This window comes from Pundamilia nyererei, unplaced genomic scaffold, assembly GCF_000239375.1.
Source record: "Pundamilia nyererei isolate P.nyererei 1_Seehausen unplaced genomic scaffold, PunNye1.0 scaffold00064, whole genome shotgun sequence".
NCBI lineage: Eukaryota > Metazoa > Chordata > Actinopteri > Cichliformes > Cichlidae > Pundamilia > Pundamilia nyererei.
The window spans coordinates 240,896-264,717 of NW_005187465.1; the positions used below are offsets into that span (position 1 = coordinate 240,896).

Consider the following 23,822-nt stretch of genomic DNA (forward strand, 5'->3'; position numbering starts at 1 on the left):
TGGACCTAGGTCAGCTACTCCCTCTTCAAATAGGCCTCACTATTGATCACAAAATAACGACGTCTCAATGTCTAAGCAAGGTGCTTACAGTTAAGCTTGTAAATTTTAATGGCTTTCCTCACTGGGTAACATGCACTTTCTTCATTAAAAGCAACAGGCTAATTACCCATCAGGGTCAGAATCTGGTCTGGGAGCCACTCGGGGTGCTCAATTAATCTCGTTTAGTGGTGCCCCGAGCCAATTTGATGGCAAAACCAGATACATTATACACTTCTCTCTTCCACCACTGGAAGAAGACTGGTACATGGAATCTACCAAGGTCTGTCTGCACTGTCACTGGTTCACGTGGCAGAAAACAATAGCCTTTCTTTTCACCTGCCCTAAATTTTTGAGCTCTTGTTGTTCTTTTTTCTGACAACTAAAATTATTTTGCTGTCATACTTTTCTGTCTATAAAAAAAACATTGAATAAGTAGTGATACCATAAAAGTAGGACGCATACAGCATAATTCTTACATGCATACATCTAACATGATGTAGTATATTGCTATGGTGAAGTGAAACGCCACCAAACATCACTGACATTTTATTATCAATACAACGGCAAAGAGACACTGCTGTACTGTTTGCTTTTGATCATCATACATAATCGTATCAGTTAAATACACTCACTGGCCACCTTATTAAGTATACCTGTTCAGCTGCTTGTTTACACAAATCTCTAATCAGCCAGTCACATGACGTAAACCCAATGCCTTCAGGCAGATGACCTGCTGATGTTCAAACCGAGCATCGGAATGGGGAAAAATGTCATTCTAGTGACTTTGAACAGGGCATGGCTGTTGGTGCCAGATGGGCTAGTCTGAGTATTTCAGAAAGTGCTGATCTACTGGGATTTTCCCACACAACCATCTCTAGGGTTTACAGAGAAAGGTCCAGAAAAGAGCATTTTTGAAGCATGAGAAAATGCGTTTTGGATGCCAGAGGTCACACAGCAAACTGCTTGGAGGGTATAGAAAGGCAACAGTAACTCAGATCCACTCGTTACAACCAATCTATGCAGAAGAACACATTGAACCATGAAGCAGATGGGCACATTGTGGGCCCCTTTGTACCACCTGAGTCTGAATACCACAGCCAACCCCAGTACTGTTGCTGTCCGTCCCTTTATGACAACAGTGTAGCCATCTTTTCATGTCTACTTCCAGCAGGATAATACACCATGTCACAAAGCTCAAAACATGGATGTGCAGCTGATAAATCTGCAACCACAGTGTGATGCTATTATGTCAATGTGGACCAAAATCTCTGAGGAATGTTTCCGGCACCTTGTTGAATCTGTGGTATGAGGAATTAAAGCAGTTCGGAAGGGGAAATAGTGTCACACCTAGAACGAGCAAGGTGTACCTAAACTAGTCGGTGAGTGTACATGAAACTACTAGTACACAATTTTTTTTATCCTTACATATATCATCTTCAAGAATTCTGGTTTGTTTTCTCAAGTTGTTCTCACACGTACAGTTGTATAGTCCATTTAAATGGAAATCTGGTTAATTTCCCCCCTTGGTGTGGTTTGTTTGTGCTTTGTTTGAACGCAGTCTTTGCACTCGGACCAAAACAACCACACCAAGACCCTTGGTGGTGTTGGTACGGTTCCAAACAAACTCCAGAGCAGTCCATTTATGGTTTGAATGTGATTTGATTCACATCTGAACGAACTACCAGGCACACGTTACAAGTCTGAGCTAAAAACATCCCGTAGCCATGTACGCTTCTATTCTAATTGTGGGAAAGTACTATAGATGTGGAAAGGCCCAGCAACTAGCCGTGAAATTAACGTAAATTCTGTTTTCCAATAATCCAGAATGCAGCACCTTCTTCATCTATTTACTTTTGTTGCTCCCGCCCTTTGGAGTTCACAAACCAAACCACAGGAAAAAGCTACAAATTTACAAACTCGTCAACTAATTCCGACCAGAGAAAACCAACAATAGGTGTAAAAGTGACCTAAAATAATGCTCACTTTATAAACTACCACAGATATACAATCACAGAACTATTTACTTTGCATCAGACATTCCAGGTAGACTGAAGGTTATATGACAATCTCTATGACTAAAGCCTTGGTCATAAAGTTTTCGTTTGTGAATTAAATAAAAAAATGAACTAAAGTTCAACCTTAATGAATATTCAGTGTGTTGATAGCTTTTCCAAATCACCACACACAAATTTGGGGAGAAAAGCCAACTGCTGTAGACAGTGGAGATGGGGAATAAAGCTGCACATTTTCAGACAATCTCTCCCGAGTAAAACACAGCTTGAGATAGAAGTTCATACCCCGACCTCTTTCTCCAGTAAGAGGCGCACAGCTGGTCAATCATTGTGGGAAGTGGGTGGACGAGACACATTACAAATGCACCATGTTTTACTCCAGCCTACACAGCTGGTGCTAATGAACGTACTTAAAAGTAAACATTGTTCAAAAATCTTATGGATAAAATGTAAATTATTACAACACAGCCCACAAATTAATAGTTATTTTTTAACATCTGCTGGTTTTTCTTCTTTTCTTGCAACACATAGTTCAGACATACACTGCAGAAATGCATCAAGGACACAAATATGCAACAAACATGACAAATACAGCACACCAGCTTATGTCAGGAGGTTTGAATGCATGTATGTGTGCGTGTGTGTACGTAGACATCTTTGTGAGGACAGAAAATTGGCATGCCACTATACTTGTAGGGACCACCAGTGACTTATGGGGACAAAATACCCATCCCCTCGAGTTTGAAGGCATTTTTGAGGCTCAAAATGTGGTTTTAGCGTCAGGGTTACAATTAGGTTATGGTTAGATTTAGGCTGAGGGTTAGGGTTAAGCATTCATTCTTGACGGTTAGGATTAGGGTAAGCATGATGTCAATTAGATGTCTTCACTAAGATATGAAAAGAATGTGTGTGCGTGCGTGCTTAGGACAGACAAATTGTGAGTGGGTGAGTGGCAATAAAATTTAAAAAAAGCACCAATTCAAAATATAAAAAAGGCATGACAGGAAGAGACAGTAGGTGTGGGTATAAATGTGGCGTGGCGTTTGACAATTCAATTGCGGCAACAAGGAAAAACAACACTATTATCTATAGCCGATAATAATATTAATAAATGTTATATTCCATCGTGCTGAGTGAAGGGTTTTTTTTAAGTCGTGAGAAATAAAATGATAATAAATAATAAAATAGCCTGAGTGCTGCCGAATAAAAGAAAATAAATAAAGGAGAAAAGACAGTGCAGGGACGTGTTGCACACTGAAAACGCAATGTTGGCCCACAGAGCTGCTAAAGCAGAAAAAGGAGGAAGCGAGGCGACCACGAAGCATCCGAATAAATATAAACATAACAGGTAACAGGTAGAAATGTGAGAGATGTGGCGATGACTCAAGAGTTGATGCAGAGTACAGAAAAAATAATACCAAAGTGGCCTGTGAAAATAAGAGTATTACATTTCCATTCAGCAGACAGAAAATTTGTTTAGTTGGGAGAAAGAAGAAAAAAGAAGCAAAGAAAAAAAAAAGGAAAGAAAGGAGGGATCCAGTATCAATCTCATGTAATTGGCTCAGTAATTGTTACAATGGACATTTGTATACATTAGCATGATATTCAACACTTTTGTTTTGTGGTCTAGCCTTATGATCCCTATGGTGAGAATAAAGATGAGTTACCAAATGACTTATGTGGAATGTCACTGCTGCTGGTATCCTAGTCTATAATCACAAGCCACTGGCACTGATCATTAAAAAATGAGAGTAATGGGGTTGCCACATAAAACCTCCAATCCAACTTCCTCTTCCTAACAGATTAGATACTGTATTCTCTTAAATGGAACATTTGGGATCACATCAGGGTCACAACCAGCACTGCACTGCTAAAGAAATTCAGCATGAATGACTTGCTGGTAGTAAAAGTCAACCTGATACCCTGAGGAAGGACAGAGAAGTGGTCAGAGAGGCTACAGGTTCAGCAATTACTGCCTGAACGTGAACAGATTTCTCACACACACACACACACACACACACACACACACACACACACACACACACACACACACACACACAGGCTTGCTAGGGATAGGACTGAACTGTTTTTCTTGACTCCACAGCTGACACCAAACAGGAGGGATCATAGTGATACTCAGTATTATGGCAGCGAACACAGCGGTGAGCTTAAAGCAATTTTTTTGAATCTGGATAAACCGAATAAGCAGGTGAAAGAGCAAAACAGGAGTTCGACTGCGAAGTTACCAAAAGGAAAATGCTTAAGAATAACCTGCAAGAGATTGCAAAAAAGTGAGCCTGATATTCTGTTGCATGGTATGTTTCATTTAATCATACATGGAGTCTGTGTTTGCTTGTCACTGAGGCATTTAGACGGAGCTCAAGGTCTTCTTGTCTTCGAGTATGCCTCTGTTGCAGTGATTGGTTTCTTTTTCACGCTTCAGTGAACTGCAAATGTTTCTGAAATTATTCCTCTTATCTAGAATTTATCTGAGCAGGTTCTTGGGTTACAATGACAATGAGTCCTGCATTTGCACCTAATGTACCACATGGTTATTTTTCTCCAGCTGTTTAGCTCTCTCTTTTCATCCATCATTTTTTTCTATTAGAGGACCAGTGGAGGTTGAATATTCAGCCATTCTCCAAATGGAGCCTGCTAGACTATGAAAACAATTCCAATAGGCCTATAGAAGCAAATGTAAGGAAAACTGCACTCAATATGCATGCCCAATCTACTTGTGGCACGGGTCTGTGCACCTAGTGAAAGCACTCTGGCAAATATTGACTTCCTACTACACCTCTGTAATCCTCTGAGTGATGCTGGAAGCAAAATTAGGCATAAATTCGGATATTAATTACCAAAGTGAATTGCAAATATCTCATTAAGTATTTATGTTGATGTAAGATTCCATTCTAGAAATAGTCTCTATTAGGGTGATGGGGGTTATTTGGAGTTACTCTGAAGTACTGTGCAAAAGTCTTGAGCCACCCCTCATTTCTTTATATTGTGCCTGGAAAAGGACAGCTATCTCTTTAAACGAAATAAATAGAAATATAACAGAAAAGGCAAAAACAAAGTTTCTACAATGCTAGTAAGGTTGACCGCCTTTATAAGGCAAGTTCCCTCATTTATTAGTCTTCAGGAATAATTCTCCGGGCTTCTTGAAAGATATTCAAAGCTCTTGTTTGGATGTAGCCTGCCTTTTTGTTCTGTTCTCTGTCGAGATGATCTGCTTCAATAACGTTGAGTTCTGGGCTCTGGCGAGGCCATGCCATGCCTGATAGTGTTCCACTATGGGTTGTTTTTTTATACTCAGGTATGATTTCACTGCACACTGCCAATGTTATGCTAAAAAATAAAGCTGTTGCCAGTCAGCTTTCCAGATGGTAATGCATTATGGATCATAATCTGATAATACTTTTATATGCTCATAATTCCATCAATTTTGACAAAAATTCCAGCACCAGTGGCTGAAAATGTAGCCATCATCTATGACAGAGCCCCCGCACTGTTACAGGCTATAAATACACATTGTTGAACATTCTCTCCTGATGACAATTTGAACTAAAACATTCAAATTTGGATTCATCACCAAATAAAACCTGTTCGGGTTTGGCATACTCCAGTCTTTTCTCCCTGTTTCCCTTCCTTAAGAATGGCTTCTTGACAGCCACCCTTCCACTGAGACCATTTCTGATGAGGCTTTAGGGAACAGCAGATGGATCAACTGAAGGGCCAGATGCATCTTTAAGGTCTTTGCTGGATATTTTCCCTATTTCTTAAGGACATGACTTTTAGATATTGCACCATTGCAGACGGTTTTTGAGGCCTTTCACTTCATCTTTTATCCTCCAACTGTCCATTTTTCCATTTTTCTTGCATTTGTTAAAAACACACTGCACTCAATGATGAGATATGCCAGGTTTTGGCTAACAGCTCTTTGGGAATCACCTTGTTGGTGCAAAAATACTGTTTTATGCTTGTCAAACTGTGTTATCGTTCCATACAACTACGTTTCTATACAACTAAAGAAAAAGGAACAAATGATGTGTGTTTGTGACAGGCTGCTAGAAACAAATTGTAAAGATACAATTTAAAGTTGGTTCTTCGGGTGTCTGTTATGTGTGGACACAACACTGATTCATCACATTGAGTAAGCTGTCTGTTTTTTGCTTGAATGATAAAAAATTGTGAAAATAAAAGTGGTCAGGTACAAGAACTGGGATGAAAATGAATAAAGTTAAAAAAGCAGCAAACACCCAAAGAAAAGCACTGATATTTAGAACTACTGCTCGAGACCACTTTAAAACATTGCAAAAAAAGTATTTCTCATTGCTATTAAATTATAAATAAATGAGTAATGAAACAAGACTTTTGCACAGTGCTGTACCTTCTTTGTTACAGCACAGTCAAACCTGCTGATATTTACAGTAAGTGCAAAGGAAGATTTATCCCAGCTTTTTCAAAGAATGCTCTAATCTAAGAAAGCATATTGAAATTTGTGGCATGCACCAGACTGTGGAGGCAAATGCTAAACGATATAAGATTATTTAATGCTGCTAAAAACCCTTCCACATAATTCTGTCTGTTCTGTGCCTATTAAGTTCATGGTCTTAAGTTTGGCTGTCATGCACAGCAGCATTTCTTCTGAGTGAAGAAACTACACGAAAACCTGAGCAGTGAGCGCAGAATTACTCTAAATTACAGACGGAAACAATGACACCAGTAATGATACACACTTTTAATTAACCAATTTTGAAGTAAAATCGAATCTGGCCTGGTGTGAAACAAAGACGGGTTTGACCTACATACACTAGGAATTTTTCTTTGATCTAGTTTGGATTGAAGATTGAAGCTCTCCTTTTAAAATACATTGTCATTAATTGCGTTTTGGGTTTTTTTTCCTTTTTTTGCTTTGTTGCCATTTTAGCATAGGTTTTCATAAATGGAAGAGCTGTAGACAAAAAAAAATTGTTTTGCTTTGTTTGTTGTCTCATAATGAATCATTAATGTATCTGTCTAGTTGCATGTTTTAGTAATTACAGAGTGTAACAGCGAATTGATTCCTTCAAATAACCGTGAGACACAGATGGATGCCTCTTTTCAGACGTTTGTTCCTCTATGGGGAGACAAAAAAAAAAGGAGTGCTGGTATTTATCAGGAATAGTCTGTAGTTGAGTAACTCAGACATCAAGGGACCGTCTTGTTCCGCACACTGAGATAGTACTGCTGCATACAGCAGCAGACAAAGAGAGTGAGCAGCCATGTTTTTTTAAAGCTCAACAAAAAGTCCACAGCGTGTCAGCACTTTTGCTTCCAAAATAAAAATGGACAATTTTCTAACAGACTTGAAAAAAATCTGAGCTTGCGGGGTTTTTAAATATATCTAAAAAAAAAACTATTTCCATCCATCTTTCAAGGCAAAAATATGATCTTTATCTTATGAATATACATTTTAAGGAATAAAAAAAGATACTACTACACAGTCAAATCTCTCCTAAGCCAGAGGTTCTCTCGCAGTAGATAAAATTCAGCACAGAGACAGACGGTAGACACGCAAATAAACAGACACGACTGCTTTTAAAAGCACAAAGATAACATCAGGGTGAGGCTGTTTGATGCCATAAATGTGATCTGAATCATCAACTATCTCATTAGCAGGTCACACTTTGTGTGCCTCAAAGGATGTGCTCAACATGACTTCCCTTCATACTGCACTCTTCTTCACCTTCTTGCTTCTCCTACACCACCATATGCAGCCCTTATATCAAGTCACATGACTAACAGTAGTTTGAAGACTAGTTTTTCCACAGTGAAACGAGCGAGAACGCACATAGGAGACCAGCTAAGTCAAAGACAGATTTTACTTCACAGATATGCATCAGTAAGATGATTAATTCATTACTCGATAGACAGAAGAGAAAAAAACACCCAATCGATAACATTTATTTCATTCAAGTCTGTCCCATGTGATATTAAGCAGAGTATCTTCAAATAACATTCACAAAAGTGTACACATTCATGTAAATTTATGAGGATAAACCATCAATACACTCATGAATAATTATAAATCTTTCTTGATGTATAAGCTCAAGGAGGTTCTGGTCATTTGCAAAAAAAGGGGAAAATTCTGCTGCACTGAAATTCAAGTTTATTAATAGTATATGAATGCAAATATAAGCGAGGGGTAGGCAGCAGGGGGTTGTCACTCAGGCACTCATATTGCCTGGGGACCTACAGCAGTTACAAGGACAGCACCCGCCCTCCACCCTACAGCACCCAGGACGAAGCCACAGAAGGTTGCTCAGCTGTGTGGGATCACTCAAACAAGCTGCTACCTCAGTCTGGCCCAGATGAAGCTTTTTTTTTCCTTTTATTTTTACTGTGTTTACTAGGCGCCTATATAAAAGTGGCCTCAGTGAGTTGTTGCTGGGTTTTGGGTTGGAATGAATTCTTCCTGTGTTTGCATGCCAACGACTCCTCAGTGAATCCCCACCAGCCTCAAAGAGAAGGTTTTCTTAATTAAGACTTGCATTATGAGATATTCAACCCCTCATTTCTGTTTTTCTTTGGTTTCTTTCAGTGTCTTTCACAATGAAGAAGATCTATCTTCAATTTTGAAAGATCCTGCTTTACCCTCCCTTATAAGCTTAACAAATTTGCCACATCGACTTTTCTCATTCCAAGCCAGGAAATGCTATAATTGAGGCTATGTCATGATACACTCCAACAATTTCCAGAAATAAAGCCAAAAATGTGACCTTTTAAAGTCATTTTGATGACACATGTAATGGATGCTGTTACTCTGCAGAAAATTTTGTTGAGCTGTTTTCCTTGTACGATACTAAAAGTAGGATCTAAATCCAGGAACGCTCCACCCGTTGAAGTTGTAGCTGTTTCTATATGTTGTCACTTTCTGTGGTCCCTGAATTTTCATCACTTTACCGGGCACAACATGCAATCTGCAGGCATACATGACAACCACTGCAATAAACCACATGTGCAAGGGCATTACATATGCTAATGTAGACTGTGTTTTTGAATTTTTAAGCTGAAAAGCAGATTCAGTATTGTTGAATGTAAAAACACAGCAATGCAAAAATCCAAATCAGAAAAGATAGAATCCTCTCAACTAGAGGGGTCGGAAGGTAGATGGAGAGAAAGTGAAGACATAATGGGACCAAGTTTAGCTGCAGCCTCATAAACAGAAATGGAGGTCTGCTAGGAATCAAAAGAGTAAAAAAGACTAAGTTCATACTAAAATCACTCATAACCAGAGCCTTCACAGATTTGATGCGGTGCTCAAAAGCAGAAAAAATATACAATATATAATCTCACATTACATAATCTACCTAATTTCATCAATTACACATTTATTAAAAAGGACTGAAATGAAGCTGAGACAACACAAAGGAGGGAAAAAAGGAATAGCTGAATGCTACTGACAGCAGGCTCACCTGCTCACAATGACAAAGCTAACATAACATGGTAATCTGCAATGCTGCCTACATTCATCACCTTAGCCTGGAGACCTAGTAGTTTAAATTAAACCCAAAGTATTGTTGAGGCTGATAAAACTGCAAATTAAAAAAAAAAAAGTACTGAACACACAAACGAGCTAGAAGTAAAATGCAATGAAAGTCACGGTAAATCACAAAAAACTGCAAATGTAAAGCGCAGGCTGGGGGCTAAAAAAGTGAGTACAAATCATCCTCTGGAGACCAAGAATGTGAAATGTAAATGCTCTAACCGTTACCCATCCAAGAATGTTGACCCATATTCAGTTTCTTAAATGTATATTTAGAATGTTTCATTAAAGCCACTTCATTTTACTTAATGCCACGACTTTTACTGAAGCTCTTTAGATAAAAGCAAAGTGAATGTCTCACGAATTTCAGCCCTTGTTATGTGGCCGCGTTTCACTCGACTCATCCTTGAATTTATGGTTAACAGTGGCTCCATTACCTTCCAAAGGTCAAGTTAAATTACTTTGCAATATTTGCAACCAGTGCAGGTTATTCGTGAGGTGAGCGAGTGAGTAATTTGACAAGGGTGTTTATTTTCTTCTCTTGTTTTTTTCTGCTACACCTACTGGGTAGGTGTACTTTAGAGAAGTCCGCAGCTTTTAACAATAAAAATCAAACTGTCTTTAATATATTTCCGTGATCGTTTGCCACTTTGTTTGAAGCATAGATCAAATACTAAATGATACGGAAAGTGATTTTTTTATGGTTGAAAGACATGAGCGTGACGATACTAAAGCGCAATTTCCTGGACTTTGAATAGCAATAAACTGTGGCAGCTTTGGACATTATGCACTGAATGCCTTTTATGTTGTTTGTCTGACATGTGGTTTAGATTTAAGGACATTTAAAAGCTTTTTGTTAACCACTTCCACCCCCCTCAGTTAGTGGATAATATCAATTATTTGTATTTTTTCCTTTCAATGGAAGGTTTTCTTTTATCAGAGAGCAATACTTCCAGTGTCCCCCCCTACTTCCAGTCTTTATGCAAACTATAATAGCTGCTGATGACTGTGGCTTCATATTTCCTACACACATGAAAGTGACATTACTTTTTCCATCAAACTATCAATAAAATAAAAGCTAATAAGCAGATCTACACATGCATTTGATGGTCAAATGCTCAAGGGGTTCTCATTTTCCATTTATTAAATGCAACAGTGTGTAAACACTCCCAGCTTCTAATTTGGTGTCATCCAATTATCATCCCCAGTGATACCGTTTTCCTCCCAGCAGTGTGCATGAGACACTTAGGTGAGTCTCTTTCTCTTCACACGCGTTACCTTTTTGTCACTCAGCTTTTGTTTTAAGCAACTGTTTGCTCACTTAACACAGTTCATCCTGTTTGTAACCCAAACGTAATGCAGAGATGATTATTTGGTAAATTGGTAAATGGAACATCCTGGTGTTCTTTCATGCATTTTGTGGGTATCTGTGTTGCTGTTCCAGGCTCTCAGCGCTCCTAGTGGCATCCATATTTTTCCACACTGCATGACAGTGTCCCAACTTCAAATGTATGTCATGTTGCAAACAACACGTTCTCTTCTTCTCCCAGCTTTATGAATCTTACATTTCATCCCTTCTAGTTTTTCCTCAGTACTTTTTTTTTTGGAGGCAGCTTCCTTGGAATGAGTCAATCTTTTATGATGGGCATGCACTCATCTATAGTGGCTTGTGTAACATGAAACTTTAATTACTCATACATGACATCTAGGCCTACTTTTTTTATGATGAGGACACATCATCTACTTTGGCAGGTGGGCTAAGGGAGAGAATCGAGGTATTTCATCAGCAATGAGGGACTGCTTATTTTTATTTTATGTGTTAACAAAAAGTGTCAGGTTTGCAGTGTACGTTTTTGCAGTTGGCTATTGACGGTGATGAATTTTAAAAAAATGCAAGAACTGATGCTGCACTGGTGAGATGGACGCCGTTTAGTTGCTGATTCTGCACCTGCTAAATAAAAGATGAGCTGATAAACAACATGGTTCATATTGAACGTCAGTATTAGGCTTATCAGGTGCTTCTCCTATCTAATAACCTCATTTTAGATGGTATTTTATAGCAGCGTGCTTGCTCGTGTTAACATTTAGAGAAAGGGTCATTGGCTGTCTTGTTATATCAAAACTAATATGAGAAAAGTGACACAATTCTCAAATCTATTTTTTGAGTGTACACTGCAGACTACACACTATAGTAGATTTAGAACAATTTACCATTTTAAAATCTTTTATTTTTATGGGTGTTTTTTCTTTAAATCTTGAAATGCACTGAATTTTACAATTTACGATAAAATTCTGACAAATGAGCTGGGGATAAAATGACCGGGACATTTCCCATTATTTAAATGGATTTCTTTTTCAGTGTAGATAATCAGCAGCAACAGGCTAACTTCACTTAGTGCAAAGCCTGGAGCAGTAGTTTTATGGAGCCTAGACAGTAGCTGACAGCAAAATAATTTTCTACAGTTTGGTTTCATACCAACTAAGTGCAACATGTCTTTTAGGGGAGCTTTACAGAGAGGTGCTGGAAGGAATATTTTGTTACCTCTGAAAAGAGCCAGGGTAGCCATTTTCCACCTGTTTCCGCACTATGTGGTAAGATAACTTAGCTGGCTGCTGGCAGGAGTTTCATATTTACTGTAAAGACATGAGAGTGCTATCAATCTTCTCATCTCACTCTCAGCAAGAAAGCAAATAGGCAAAGCATTTCCAAAAGCACGGAATTCTTTTTTTAATGCAGCTGCATTTGGACTTTGGTATGCATTCTGTTAAATGAAAAACGTTTTAAAGAAAAAAAAAACATGCTTGTAGTCCTCAAACAGACACATCGTCAAATATGTCTTTCTGAATTTTCTACCAGCCTAAGGTATCACGTTTGTGCCTTTTCAAGCTAGAAGCGTTTACTATTGAGATTTTATGTGTGCTTTGCTTTTCTTGTATTTGTGGAATGCTTTTTTAGCTCAGCTGCAAGCTTGAGCGGTACAATCACCGCCCTCATCAACATCTGCATCCGCACGACCGTCACCCTTGCCATTAGGCATATACTCCTCATCATCAACAAGGCCGTCATTATCCTCATCTTCATCAACCACTTGATCCTCTTCTTGACCGTTAACTCATATCTCTGCGTCAGCTTGTTATCCCCCTGATTTATATGTTGCATAATTCAAAGAGATGTATAAACGTTCCAGTATTTTCAGTGCTAAAAACGAGATGTTTGTGGCTGCTGTTCACACTGTGCGCTGCGCCGGTTGCTTTTATCAGACATGAAAGCCACCTTTTGAAAATATTGATTTTAATTGTAAATATTCCACAGAAACAATCAAGCCACTTTCGTAGCATTTACGGTCGTAGTCATGCTGTTGCTTTGCCCTTATTTTTCTTCACAATCTGCCAATTTGTCTTGCTGGGAAAGCTCTTAGAGACACAGGCCTGAAGAGAAAAAACTGTGTTTTTACTGCACCTTTAGATTTAAGTGTGATAAATATGAGCAGATATGGGCCTTTGGCTTGAACAACACTCAGGCAGAACAACCAATTTAAGGTATCTATCTACCTGCTGCAACACTATGTAGGCCATACATACTGGGTGCGTGTCAGCCAAGCATTAGTTTCCCCTTGTCTCAGTAGAACAGGGCCTGTAACAGATGACATTTTCACAAACCAGCAAGCCAGGTAATTAGGTAACTAACTACGTAACACTAGCTACAAGCATAAACATGGTACTCTTCACAGTACCCTCATTAAGCAAATGTAAATGTACTGTAGGCGTAGTAGGGATAAAATCCATGCACATCTGCTTGCTACACTGCTGTAACTGTAATGCCATTTGAAATGCTTTCCTCTGAGATGCAATTTGCTTGGGTTCCCACAGCAAAAAAAATGTGATTTAAATGACAAGACGGCAGGCATCTTCCAGCTTATTCGCTTACATGCAGCAAATGAGCCTGCATCACTGTCTCTGTCCAACCAAGCGGGATCAGAGCAACACCTTCATCGCACACTTAGGTGGAGGTTGGGTCGTGGCTATGAGAAGCTCAGCTCAGGCAAGACTCACTAACATCATTAGACAGATTTTTGTCCTGACATATCTTCTGTCAACATTCAGTTCTTCTACTTATATTTCAGTTTTCAGGGGAAAAAAAGAAACATACAAGATTGTTTCAGAAGAGAACCATTTGTCTGAAGCTTTATTTTATTAAAAAGATTCCAATTTTCTGCTCGCCACCCACTCCACTCAGTTTGAGCATACAATGACATGACTGATGTGTGTGGACGAGCAAAGAATGGCGTAGAGCGCCATTTAGTCAGACGCTGTCAATCTCACACAGGTAAGCTACAGTACAAATGAGTGGGAAAATCTTTCAGTTTATTCTGATGGATGTTTTTGATATTCCTGTGATAGTTTAATCTTTCACTGTTCAGGCATTTTAGAAAAATGGCTCATGTCTGAATGGTTGTTGAGAGCAAATTCAGCCCCATGTTAAAATAATGTGAGGGTGTGCATTAGTGAGGATGTGTTTGGATATCTGTGAACTATATAATTTATTTTACCCCATTTTACTAGAGATACACCAATCCACCAGCTAGGGACCAGAATCAGAGGACTGGCTGGCCAGTCAACTTCGTGTATGTCACCTTTAATGCACGTGCAACACGAATGCAGACAAATAGTTGCAGCACACTCATAGCCCACATGCTAACATGTTACTGGCTAGAAAGCGCCCAACTGTGAGTTAAGGCACATGGGGGACCATCATGAAAAACTCCTTTACCTAATTGCACACTTAAATAACACTCACCAAGCTGAAATGGACATTTTAAAGATACTAAAAAAGCTAGCTAGGTCTGAGCTAGCTAGCTAGAGTTACCACATGCCACTAGGCTTGGTATAAGCAAAGGATCAACCCTGTTATAAGGAAAGATGATAGGAAAAGATAAGTGTTGATGTTCTGGGGAAGTTATAAACATATTGGAAAATAATACGAGTAACTGATGCTTGTTTTGTTATCTTATAAAAATCTATTGCAACTGCTTTTGTTTTATGGGGGAAAATGTTTCAGGTAAAGATGGGTGTACAGCAACTAATGACTTGTACCTCTTACCAGTAGCAGAGCACTTAATTTTCAGTCAGAGCAGTATGGGGGAAACTGTTTTATCATTTGTTTTATTAACAAAAAATATTGAATAATGAAAAAATATGATTTTGCTTGGTTTTGCTGGTAGCTATAGTACTCAGAAAGAAATCGGCAGTGCCAAAAATCTGCAGGTCCCACTTAAAAACAATTGACATCAACCAAGACAATTGCAGTTAATGCATCTCTACATTTCACTCTTCTGAATAGTACTAGCTGTTCACACAATCACAAGGTAAGTTGTAGCCTACTAATACTAATACTATACAAGCACTGATAATAAAGGGCAGCACCATGAATTTGTATATAAAGTTAATTAAATGATTGCCTTGTTGATTAACATTTTCACATGCAAAAAAATCAAATCCAATCAAAATACTGAAAGCGTTCCATCGGTTTTCACCAGTGTGCTGTAGCTCATACAGGGCTAACAAAGGATAACATCTCATTGGGAGATACCAGAGGTTTCTAAAAAGCTGAACTTTAATTCAATCTGCACAAAAATACACTGATCCAAAAGCAGTGAAGATAAAATACACTGTCAGTGAGCTAACAGATACAGTGCCGATATCAAAGATCATTGAAGTCCTTACTGTGCAACTTTATGAATTCCCCCATCTTTCAGAGTGCCTCTTCAAGACTCTGGATATGCAAATACTCTTAAACACAACCCTCATGAAAGCAACCCCAGAGATCTTTATTATAAATGACGGACCTTCCCTCTCAACTCTCAAGGAAGAATTAATTTGCCGTTGAGATTCGGTCCTCTAGTAGAGCACTGTGTAGCAATGTAGGTTCTGTAACTTAGCTCCTCATAAAGACGCTTCCTAAAATATATGCACAAAAAATTTAATGAGACAGCAAAGGCCCTCCTGTGCTTCAGTGACATTACCAGGAGCCATCATTCAGCACTGTACTTGCTTGTGGAGCTCACCCATTTATACAGCATACTACTAATGATGAAAATGTTTGCCCTTGAAATCTCAGTTAATAAGCAGCTATGCTATGACATCCATGATTAGATCATCCAGTGCTGTCACATCTCATCCTGAGAATGATGCCACCAGACAAAATGGAGAGTGGGAGCAAGAAAAGATCCTATTCACTGATTCTTTCCTTCACACACAAGACACACAAGACACAGACACACACACACACACACACACACACTCCTCTCTCCTCTTCACCAGCAATGCAACAGAACAACCTGGGTTAATCTTGGGTAACAGCTTCTTGGCCAGGATCAGAAAGCTCCACTAAAACCCAATGAATGTTGACACTGATACAGCATGGAGCCTCCTCATACAGGTAGGACACAAGAGACAAACTCCTTTATAGAAGCAGCCACTTCAGGCAAGGATAAGATTGATTTTGCAATGCAGCATTAGATGAGATTTCCGATGCATACTATAACAAATTAGCATGAATCTGTTCCCCATGAGAGACGCCCGAAGACACAGATTGAATTGAAATAAATGACTGTCCCAGTGTTTACCACACCATCCCCGACGCTGCAGTCCGCTGGTCATCTGAGTGTGACAGGCCTGGTTCAGGCACAGCAGAGATCAGCGTGATGGATGGACAGTCAGGCAGCTGATCAATTGCCTCCACATAAATCTGTCATCCACCTTAATGTGAGATGATAAGGAAGGAGAAACGAAAGCTTGCAAGACTTTGCTCTTTTAACCCCAAGTGTTACAATGCAATTTACTATGGCTGGCCAGGTTTCCTGCTCCTATTTTTCCCCATACATAAGCTTCCTTTCATCGTGAGCGCTCACATTCCTTCTAAGCCAGAGTCCTGTGGATATTAGCTTGAAAAGATTAATGCCTTTGCTGGTGAGAGTAATGTCTGGTATGAAAGAGAAAGATTCATTGAGCAATCTGAAACTAAGACAGTATAAGACCTCCGTAGCCCCGTCAGACATCTCTGGCAACAGATCTGATGCAAGTTCAATCAAAACATTTCAGTTTGCCATACTGTAGCATCCCCCACTGACCCAAACCCCCCACCCACCCCCTTTTTTTCAGTTCCAACATTATGGGCTGACTCACTGATGAAGATAATGTGTATTACTGTACCAGACTGACAGTCAGCCAAGGTGAATGTCTGACCTTCCACATGTCATCACTGTTTTAGTGGAAGAAACAGGCTTCTGCGCACACTTATTTAAAGATGGCACTGATGTACTGTAAAAGAAGCTAACCCAGTGCTCTCATGAATAATGCATTGGATCCAGTCTGTTGTTGGACCTTTGATTTATTTTTTTCTTTGACATTCATTACTAAAGCATTTAGGAATGCAAAACCAGATATGAGGCTCGCCAAAGTAAAAGATCACACAAGTTTAGAATATATCAATATGCAGAAATGTGATGATATTCTAGGAATTACTGGCTCTTTTTAATAAATAAAGATCCACAGTTTGGGGACACTGAACTGTAAATATTTCAGAATTAGGAAAACAAAGACACCTCTAATAATATTACGGTGTGCCTGCTAAGTTGCCAAACAATGGGTTAGATAGAAAATGCAGATTTGAAACGATACAGTAACTGGAGCACAGAGAGTAGTTTCTGTTCTTTGCTCCAGATTTCAGCAGGATCTTGTTGCATTGCTGTTTTCTGAGCACCGTAACTGCATAATGTACTGACAGGGTGATATTGTGTTTTATATCTCAAAGGGCACTGATTATGCTGCCTGGGCACATTTTGGGTAACAGTGCAGTTCCCTTTTCTCATGTTGTCACACGGTAGCAACGATGGACGAGCTGAAATAAATTTGCAATGTATTGCAACACTCCTGAACATGCAGAAGACACCTGAATGGAGCAGAATAACAATCCTGCTTTCTTCACCTACTGGCTCATGTATCCTAAGTTTAACAGTAAATGCTTATTATAAATATCACCTTTAGGGGTTTTTTTTATATGCACTCCAAGAACTCATTATTCTTTATGCTATTTTCATTTGGAATTACTACGGTGCCATGCAAAGTTAAACTGTGAGATTATGAACACTTACTTCGCTTCTGTTTTCCTCTGCTATTACTGCAATACAATAGCCTCTTAATCAAGGCCAGAGGCTGATTGGAGACTGTGGTGTCAACCTTAGGAGCCCATTAATTACAAAAAAAAGTTGTGTGCACCGTAGAGTGGTGGTGGAGGGAATGGGGGTGGGGGTGGGGGGTAGGGGGGAGTACTGTTGTACAAGAACATCGTCTTTTATGCAGCAGAAAATGTACCAATACTCCTGAAACAAAGTGTCAAAATGTGCCGCTAGTTCCAGAGACTGTCTAGACTTCATAACTGATAACATCACAAGTTTGAGGTTTCCTCATTCTTCTCCCCGAGCTGTTATTCCACCCCCCCAAAACAGCACATAAGCATTTTACATTTCGTTATTTGTTGCACAGCCAAAAAAAAAAAGAAAGAAAAAACTAATTTCAGTCTCACAGCGTTTCATTAATGAGAACTAACGGAAAGAAATACCTAGCAAATGTCATTCCTTCTTCATAATGGCTGCACCGTCTTGCTAAAATATGATCTGGTGCAATTTTTTTGTCATGCACATATTTAATGAATTACAGCTGAGCTTTTCAGAAAACATTTCTGTCACGGCGCCTCCCAGTATGACAGGCCCTGGTGTACCAACCTTTGCTGATTCCTGAGTAGCATTCTGCTTACAGAAAATTACAGACCACCTTCCGCTCCATTCCACCTACTGTACCACCTGCGGTGAAAATAACGGGCAATTTCACTGTCAATTATTTCACAGATATATAACAAGACCAATCAAGCTTTCTAAATCAGTTGCCACCACATATGAAGATTATTATTTTACTTTTCAAAATTTCAGTGTCCATATCTGGACTAATACTGTCTTACAGCCTTACAGCTACCCTTTAAAACAAGTGGCACAATGACCCAGATTGCAACTTAACCAACAGCGCTGCTGATTTCCCAACTCTGACTATAGGACTGCTGGCTGTATGACTTGTATTGTGTGTAGGATTTCAGTTGTTTAAGTATTTTGTTTCAGTCATTTGAGCAAAGTTCATTAAATATAATGCGCAAATAATGAAATAACCCCAACTCCCCAAAGGTGTAGCGAGACAAAGATCTCAACTGTGACCTTTTTTTTGTCTTCACCATCCAGGGACATAATCCCTGTTTGGCTGCGCAGCTGGCATGCAACTGAGTCACGCGTCAGCCCTGATTAGAAGCAGCAGTGGTCCGCGGGCCCCGTTCCTCTGCCAGAGCCAGAAGTGGAAAAGGCCAGGGCCACCACTTTCAGTCTGTGGATGTGACCTTGATGGGGTATGATAGAGAGGAAGCGACACGATTCGCAATGCCGCACAATATCTGTAAACTTCCACTTCCCCAGTATGCACGCTGAAGCTATTGAGCTGTGACACACGCACACACACCATGTCAACTCTGCCCTGTTGTTATTTCAAGCAGTCTCCTCCTTCACGTCACCCAGTCATCCATCTCTCTTTGCATATTGGCTGGTGCTTTAGGCACGACATCTTAATTCTAAATTTCCTTTTCATACTTAGCAGACACCATGCTAATGTAAAAAATTCAAATAAGTGCAGCTTTAACAGATAATGGCTCAAATACATTCCAGCATTAAGCTTAATGTGAAGTAATGTGGATGCAGCTTAATACTATTAACAGCTATAAAATAATTTCTGATATTATTTTCAATTGAATTAATACCGGTTGTATTATGTGGGTAACAGCAGCTGTGACGTCAATTAAAAAAAAACTAACAAAAAAAAACTAACTCTCTGTCCAAACCCTTAAGTCTCACTGGAAGCAGCAATGGAGACAGATGTCTTGTGAGCCAGATTATAGCAACAAGAGTGGGGAAAAGATGACACCGAAGGCATAAAAAATACTAAATGATGAGCAAAATATTGCCAGTGGCATACTCTGTGTCAAAACAGAGCTGATAACTTATAAAAATAAACACAGGAAATTTGCTGCAAGCTGCACATACAAAAGATGAAAAAGGGAAATTAAAATAGAAAACAAAAAGGCAAGACTGTGACACACCCTGCTGTTGCAATGCTGCCTGGAAATATTATCATAAAAAAAATACCCAACACACACACACTATATACACAAAAAGTCATGCTCTGCATTGCATAAGTCCATTGTTCAGGTTTGGAGCATTGCAAGCCTTGGTTGTTGTCAACACAGCTCTCATTTAAGAAAACCAAGTGCCTTACTAAAGAATAACATAGCATTTAAATGAGTCTGTCAGCCAAAGCAGCAGGGATTTAAGAGTGTTGATGAGAAAATGTGCAATCTGAGATGCAACACTTGTGCGCTGTCCACAACAGAGGTGCTAAAAGATTGCATGCAACGATAGTCAAGCACAGGTGGTTACTTACTTTAAGTGAAAAGCATTTTTCATGCAGCTACCTGAGTTGTAAATACCTAGATTTTAGAGAACCAAGTAACAAAATGGATTGGATTACAGGTGGAGTAGAATTTGCAAAGCAAATTGGTTTCCAGGGTGAAGGGAGGGCAGCAGCACTCCTGTGAAATGTGCAGCAGCAGCGTAGCTCAGAATCTTGGGCACCTCCCCTCTTTTTTTTTTGATAAATTAATCTAATTACTGGGGCTAATATCCAGCTGTGACCTAGACTTACCATTTTAAGCGACAGCACTGAAGACACTCAAAAAGAAAGAAAAAAAGAAAGATGATGTAATTAAACTGAATTACAAGACTAAGAATCTGAACTACAGCAATTTACGCAATCCAGTGAACAATAGCAGATGATTAACTAGTGTCTGTTTCTGTTCATTCACATTCATCCAAGTAATAGATGCAGCGTGGTATGTTAGTGGTGATGATTTGCTGTCAATTGTGTAAAGGGGAGGAAAAAATAAATACATTTTTGAAAACAAGCTCCAAATTGAACCACAGCACCTCATCAGCGGCCAACGCTTCTTAATTGGTGCTACATAACCTGCTGCGTGGAAGCTGCAGATTCCTGTGGGAGCATAAATAGGCCTAGTGGGCTACAGGTTTGAGCAACTACTCTCATCACACAAATATATATATCAAAAACATATCAATAATCATAATTTCCAGTGCACAACTTTCTCAGGTTTTAAAGATAATATTAAAGTGAAGCTGCTGAGGATGCAAAGGATGTGACAACTGTTTTACTCCACTGTTCCCTCCCTCTCTCTCTCTCCCTCTCTGTGTCTGCCTGTCTCTCCTTCTCCTATCTTTAAACTGGCCAGTCCTCTGGCACAGAACATGAAATCCCTCTCAATAATAAATAGGCTACCTCGAGCATTTCGGAGACAAGGGCCCTGCGTGCTGCATGACTCAAAGACCACCTTAACTTCACTTTTTTATATAAAAAATTAATACCTAGCCATCCCGGCATGTGGCATCTGACGAAATGAAACAATGGCTTGTGCGTGTGTGTGTGTGCGTGTGTGTGTGTTGTGCAGCCTGTATTCAAAGAAAAAGCCCCCGCTGTATGTGCTGTAGCCTAACCACAGGGCATGTCTGCCGGCACGCAATTAAGCGACCTCAACCGCAACCGTGTTGAATTTGGAAACCATACCTCTCCTCCACCCTCCCTCAACTGACTGTAAACACGGATACAAAAAAGCAAAGCGTTAGAGAGAGAGGGGGAAAGGCGGCTTGGTTTTTAAATGTGATTATCTCTCGTTGCTTTAAGTGAAATCTCCAAAAGAAACCTCAGGAGAAGTGTCCATAATTGGTGAGCAGCAGCAGCAGCAGCAGCCTATGGCCCCCCCACAAGAATTGAAATGCAAACAATTCTGGACCACTGACATTGAAAAACAAAATAAAAATAATAGAAATAAAAACACACGGACACTGATACAGCGCGGCTTGTCTTGTAGCTTTCTACTGCAGCACGCTTTAAAGCCAATTATCGCCGTCCATAAGGTCGTTTCTGTGTAGGAGGTGTGCGGTGTCATTTAGCCTACCTGTGCATCATCCAGCGATCCGACACATGGATACAGGGAGGGTTTGATTATTCCAGCCAGGCAAAAGAGAGGGAGAGAGAAGAGAGGAGGAGGAAGAGGAGGAGGGGGGAAAGGGGGAAAAAAAATCCTAAATTGAGCAGAGATGAATGCGGCAGATGAATAAGCGACCTCTGTCTTCAGAAAGGATATTCTTATCTTCAAATGTTGCTGTGTCGATGGAGGCAGGCGGGCAGGGAAGCCCAGAGCTTCTCTGTACAAACAAAGATGCTTTCTCTCCTCCGCCGCACCGAGGGCAGCAGCAGCAGCAGCAGCAGCGGCAGCAGAGCCGTCATTCCCCCGACACTTGATGGTAATAGTTTGGTAGGTAGCTTATATGGGTTGAGGGCGCGGTCAGCTGCTGTTGACCAATCCCGCTTCCCATCAAACTATAACAGCAGCGTTGCCATGGAGGATTAAACGGCGTTTAACCACAGAAATGTAACCTGCAATATTTAAGCAGGTAAACTGGAATTTCCATCACGAGTATCATATTAAGTGGGATATCTCAACATAGGAGTGCCATCCTATTTTTAAGGAGGCGGTTCAATCAAATGTTCAACCAGATCCTGCCTTAGGTCTCTTCGTCTTGCCAGAGTGTCCTTGAGCAAGACAGATGATCGGATTGTGGTCACCCCCCCCCCACATCACCACTAAAACTAGTCCCCTTGCTCCATTCTAGGGTCCACAGCTCCATGTGTGCCTTAATGAGCAGCTTACTCATCCAGTTGCCATCTTTGTTTGACATCATGTAACAAAACACACCGTGGTGTCATTCCTACATTAGCAGGCTCCCTCCACGTTCACCTCCCCCCCACCAACTAAAGCACGAAAACTTCCATGGCTCTGAGGGAAAGTTTTTTGTTTTTGTTTTTTATAAAAAAAAAGACTGTCCAAAGTTAACAGTGACACCAGTGTGCAGGCTGGGGTGTAATATTTCAAGCTGCTATCATCCCTGTAAGTGAGCGAGTATGGATGTGAGCTTTATTTACACTGTAATTCTTAGTTCTGCTCAAATCACATTAAATTAATGGCAGGAAAGAGAAGAAAGAGCGGGAAAAGTTAAAAAAAAAGTTTTAACTTTTGAAGTTGATTTTTGTGTAAAATGATATGAAAAAGGTAGTAGAGTACATTTAATGCACAAAAGCAAGGCAGCTTGCTTTATATAAGGAACACAGACACACAGACACACACAAGCAGACAACACAGAGATAAACTGCAAAGACTTCACACAGGGTTATATAAGTCTTCTGGTGGAGAAAATCAAAATTTAACCTCATTATGTTGGAGTGAGCTGTACATTTTCTGGATGATACTTCAAGCTCCTTTGTTTAATCATGCTGCTTTTCCATGCTGGAATTGGATTCAGAGAAACTGAGGACATTTGGATTTGTGCAGAAAGAAAAAAGTGAGGTCACGTATCAGTTTTCTATAACTGCTGATTCTGTATTCACTATCCTACATCAGGTCTATGCAGCATGCTGTGAAGTGTAGAATATTTGACTTATTGGTGATGGTTGACTCACCCATTTAAAACTCTAAAAGCCTGTTAAGGTGAGCCAGTATGGGACTAAGCCTTCCCTGTGAGACAGATAAAATCAAAGCAATCTTGAATCTGAGGATGACAAATGAATAATGAATGCGCTGAAATGTTTTTACCTGTGAAACAATTCAGTCCAACTGAGTAAAAACGGGGTTGAATATTTTTACGGTCACATTTGCTGCTAAAACCAACAATATAGCAACGTTCATGATTTAACACAGAGGGAAATTCAGCAATGCATACATACATATATATAGCCATGTTATGTCCTTATTATTCACTAGCTTGTACACCTTTAGCAGCAAGAACTTTGAGAACTTGAGATAATGGTTTTTGTATGAGTTTATCAGTCTCTCACATCATTGTGGAGGGATTTTGGCCCACTTTTCTTTACAGCATTGCTTTATTGCATTGAGGTTTGCAGGGTTTTCTTTATGAACAGCTCTCCCGAGGACCAGAGCACGTTAGTCGGGTAGAGGTCTGGACTTTGACTCGGCCATTTCGACACCTTGATTCTTTTCTTTTTCAGACATTCTGTTGTAGATT

General features: G+C 39.8%; 1 protein-coding gene across 8 annotated transcripts in view; it reads right to left on the bottom strand.

Annotated features, from left to right (window-relative positions):
• Positions 1-22,081, bottom strand: part of nrxn2a (neurexin 2a) — a 127,816-nt gene extending 105,735 nt beyond the window's left edge. For all 8 annotated transcript variants that reach the window (XM_013911484.1, XM_013911483.1, XM_013911486.1 and 5 more), the window contains exon 1: positions 21,698-22,081. The gene's annotated coding sequence lies outside the window, so the exon portion shown is untranslated. The remainder of the gene's footprint in view (positions 1-21,697) is intronic.
• Between the last annotated feature and the right edge of the window lie 1,741 nt (positions 22,082-23,822).